The following is a 5000-nucleotide window of genomic DNA, read 5'->3' as shown; positions in this document are numbered from 1 at the left end:
TTATTTTTATATCAGGTTGACAAGAAAGTTATTGCGGTTTTTAACTCTTACATTCAGGTGAACATATCTCCGCACAAATAAAATATCATTGATCGAAACACCATCAGAATTAACACACTCTTGCCAACGCAAAACAAGTTTTTTTATGCCAGTAAAAATCTTATGTTCTGTTGGCGATGAAGTTGCTGAAGGCGTTTTTGATGTCGCTTGGGTTTTTTAAGTATTTTTCATGCAGAAAGTTGTCGAGATGCTTGAAAAAGTGGTAGTCGGTAGGTGAGAAGTTTGGAGAGTATGGCGGATGAGGCAGAGTTTCATAGTCCAATTTGTTAAACTTCTGCATTGTCGTGGAGAAGAATTATGCCTTTTCTGTTGATTAATGCTGAGTGTTGTTGTCGAAGTTTCTGACGTATTTCATCCATTTATTGACAGTACTTCTCCGTCGTAATGGTCTCGCCTTTATTCAAAAAACTGTGATGGATGAGACCGGTCACAAACCACTAAACCTCAGCATGACTTTCTTTTGGTACAACTCTAGCTTTGGGAAGGTTTGTGGGGCTTGTCGGTGTGGAACCATTAAACTGAGCGTCGCCGGTTGTCGTAAAGAACCCAACTGTTCATCTCTAGCCACAACCCGGTCGAGTAACGTGTCGTTTTTGCTGCGTAAAATAAGGGAAGGTGACACTTCATAACGGCGTTTCTTTTTGTTGTCGTTCAATTCGTGAGGCATCCATTTATCAAGTTTTTTTGTCTTTCCAATACGTCTCAAGCAGTTGGAAATCGTCGTATACGTTATGTCTAATTCAGAAGCAAGTTATCGGACAGTTGTGCAAGGATTGGCTTCGACTCAGATTCAATCGCCGATCACTATGCTCATCATCTTCAAGACTCTCGTCGCTGCCACAAAATTTCTTAAAGCACCATTCTGCTGGATTTCAGTAGTGGTTCCTGGGCCAGACGCTTCGTTGATATCGCGAGCTCTTTCGGCAGCTTTTTGGCCTAACTTGAATTGAAATAAGAAAATTGTGTGAATTTGCGTTTATTCCGTCTTGTATTCAACGTTTTGAAAAGAAGACATATTTGTTTTAAAACAATTGTGATTCAAACGATTAGATAGAGCGGGAAAATTCTTTAAAATGATATAAAAAGTAAAGTTATTAAAATGAAAACGTATTTGATAATGCATCATTTGAAATCCAAATTATATATTCCGAAAGAATTTTCTCGCCAACCTATTATAATGGGTTGAATTAATATTTAAAATGCAAAAGTCAAGTATCACGGTTCAATTGTGCTCTAGATATAAACATTTTATGAAATAATCTTTACGTTGTCACTTCAATTAAAGATCAAAAAGTCAAGTATTATAGTTCAATTGTGATCTAAAAAGAAACATCTATTTCAAACGCGCCTTTATCTTATAAAAGAATCTACAGTTGATTTTATAGGTTGGCCCTTTCTGCTTGTGCAGTGATAACATTTCTCAAATGCACTTGTGATGTTAGGATGTATAAAAGTGTTAACATCGGTAAAAATTAGACTTCCTTCTTTAATCGATTTTTATCGGAAGCATTTCCGAGTCCATATGGAACTAATTCACACACATACACAGGCATACACACACAAAGATCTCTTATATAATAGTAGATAGATGTACGGCATAATCACGTTGACACACCGGTTCTCGACAGATCACCGAAGTTAAGCAACGTTGAGCCTGGGTAGTACCAGATGGGTGACCATTTGGGAATTCTAGGTGCTGTATGTGCTTTCCGCTTATCTCGGCATTTGTTTCCAGTCGTCCTGAACTTCCACTTGGTGCTGGTATTTAACAATGCCGACTCAGTGTGGTTGGAGATTGCGCAACTCTTGCTACAAAACTTTCACGCACAGGCACCTTTACAGTGGGTATCCATAGTCTGTCAAGCCTGAAGGAAGTCTTTTCTATAGATAGATAGATAGATAGATAGATAGATAGATAGATAGATAGATATTACTCCCCCCTCTACTATAAAATTTTTTTTTCAATTCTAATCATAAAAATTTTTCTACTTCTAATCTGAATATTTTCAAAGTCTGCGTTGTCTTTTCATCTTTACATTTGTATAATGCGGGCTTTTTCTTTTAATTATTTTCTTCTCTTACTCTCCGATTTGTAACTGGGATATTCTCTTCATTGTTCACATCTTTTACTACATTACTGTTCGTATTTGCTTCATCGATATATATGTTTGACATTAGATTTTTCGTTTTCAATTCGTAAAATAATGAACGCTCCTTACGAAAAGTTTAGCCAGTCTCGTAGGCTATACGCTTGCGTTTCTCGGAATCAGGGAATATCGGTTTCCGCTATTTTTCGAGCGGTTAAACACAAAATAAGATGCCGTCAATCAAATAGCAATTCGACACTAATTATCAAAATATTTACTTCGAAAAATACTCACAGAATTTCTTACGGGATGTTTATTATTGTCATTATTCTTCTCCGTCTTTTTCGCCTTCTACGTACAACTTAAATGCAGTATCTTACGAAATGTTTAAGTGACACGTCATTGATTTGTCTCCGACTTAGTGTTCTTATTTTTTCTCTCCGTCCTTTCATCTTCTTCGACATCTTTGTCTTTTTCGTGTTCTTCGCTGTCTTTTTCGTCTTCTTTGCCGTTCAGTCATCTTTCATCGTCCGTACGTAAACAAAGACGCTATTTTTTGTTCTTTTTAATGACCGGCAAACCTGTGGCTTTCTATTCTTTCTTCCTGCAATTTTCCGCTTCTTCTTCTTCTTCTTCTTCCTTTCCTTCTTCTTCCTATTCTTCTTCTCCTTATTCTTATTCTTCTGCTTTTGCGTCTTCTTCTACGTAAAATGTATGAACAATTTCTTTCGAGGTGTTTAAGTTATTAATTGAATAGACAGTTTTTTCGCATGTATAACTCTTGATTCGCCAGATTAAATGCTTCCAAATTCGATTTTCCGCAACAAACATGGATAACGTATTATAGCCAAGGTTTTCGAATTGCCGCTATATTTTGTGCAGGTTTTCACCTTCATTAATGGAACGTAATTGAACGTATAAAGAAATATTTCCAAAAACCAAAGACAAATAATAGTTTATAGAGACCATATACTTTTACAAAGTTTGCATAAATAAACATGCTGAGTCACAGCCCTTACTATTTTCCACATGGATACTTATGCAGAATACGGACCGAGCTAAAATACTTATGTTACTATTTATTGTCCTTAACATGGGAGGCACCTAACGATTAATTAAACAATTCTTGCTGTATACATCAAAAGTTTACTTGAACATAATATGTAAAATATGGCCACCATTCACTAACACTTAACAAAGAATTGTTAACGCAACCAGTGCCAACGAGTAACCGCCTCAATACTGCAATGACTGATAGTGCCCGCCAATATCCGCCAGTGTCATTAACTGAAAAAGATCACTATCAACCAATTACCGCAGATAACAGTTAAAACCGCCACTAGGTGACAGTGATCGATACTGACCGCCATGCAAGGACAGTGACAGTTGTAAAAACAACACTAATCGCTAACGACAGCCAGTGAATACTGCTAACTGGCTCTCCCAGACAATGCATGACAGTGGAAGCCAGATGCCCTCATTTTGATCACTGCCACCAATTCTCGCAATTTTCTTGAGTCGGGAATGGCTACCACTAACAACCGCCGCCATCTATCTTTATTCTGTGTTAATATTTTTAACTGTTTATCCATAGTTTATAATTTATGTGGCTCACGTACGATAATGTACTAGATAATAAAGGGTTACTTCGTTTTTGGGGAACGAGGAGGTTCTCCGTAGCTATTCTGGCTCTGTATCATATTTCCACCGGGCACCGTAAGTACACGGGTCCTGTTAATGTGTATATATATATATATATATATATATATATATATATATATGTATGTGTGTGTGTGTGTGTGTGTGTGTGTGTGTGTGTGTGTGTCTTAGAAGCAGCTAAATAGCGTAACGGTGCGGAACGCCGACTGCCACTTAGGCGGTCGAGTTTCAAACCTGAGTTGAGATAGTTGTTAGTCTAGCCGCACTGATGAGCTGTAATACAAAGAAACAGTACTGAATGTGGATGACTATATATATATATATATATATATATATATATATATATATATATATATATATATATATATATATGTAAATGACTATATATATTTTTGTAAATATATATATGTTTCTGTAAATATATATATATATTTCTGTAAATATATATATATATTTCTGTAAATATATATATATATATATTTCTGTAAATATATATATGTTTCTGTAAATATATATATATATATATATTTCTGTAAATATATATATATATATTTCTGTAAATATATATATATGTTTCTGTAAATATATATATATATATATTTCTGTAAATATATATATATTTCTGTAAATATATATATGTTTCTGTAAATATATATATGTTTCTGTAAATATATATATGTTTCTGTAAATATATATATATATATTTCTGTAAATATATATATATCTGTAAATATATATATATATTTCTGTAAATATATATATATTTCTGTAAATATATATATATATATGTTTCTGTAAATATATATATTGCTGTATATATATGTTTCTGTAAATATATATATATATATATATATATATATATTTCTGTAAATTATGATATAATTATCAGATCGTTTATACGATTCGGTAATCGAAACATGTGTAATTAAGCAGATAAAACGGTTATACATATATATATATATGTATAACCGTTTCAATTGTCCTTGTATATATATATATATATGTATATATATATATATATATATATATATATATATATATATATATATACAAGAACAATTGTTAATAAAACATGTTAAAAAACACTTTGAAAAAGAGTTAAAACCATATTTAATTTTCAAAAGGAAGCACAAAATAAGTGGATAGTCCTTAATATATATATTCGTATACTTGGACAGCATTTTCTCCTTTATG

The 5000-nt window shown here is 33.1% G+C and overlaps 1 protein-coding gene and 1 pseudogene across 7 annotated transcripts in view; both read left to right on the top strand.

The window, feature by feature from the left end:
- Positions 1 to 5000, top strand: part of LOC145242090 (endothelin-converting enzyme homolog) — a 955595-nt gene that overhangs the window by 539684 nt on the left and 410911 nt on the right. The gene's annotated exons all lie outside the window — the stretch shown is intronic.
- LOC145243319 (5S ribosomal RNA) lies at positions 1649 to 1765 on the top strand (annotated as a pseudogene).

The sequence above is a fragment of the Euprymna scolopes genome, chromosome 21, assembly GCF_053919585.1.
Source record: "Euprymna scolopes isolate OS-2025 chromosome 21, ASM5391958v1, whole genome shotgun sequence".
Classification (NCBI taxonomy): domain Eukaryota; kingdom Metazoa; phylum Mollusca; class Cephalopoda; order Sepiida; family Sepiolidae; genus Euprymna; species Euprymna scolopes.
The sequence above is the reverse complement of the archived record's forward strand: the minus strand, read 5'-3'. Positions and strand labels throughout refer to the sequence as shown.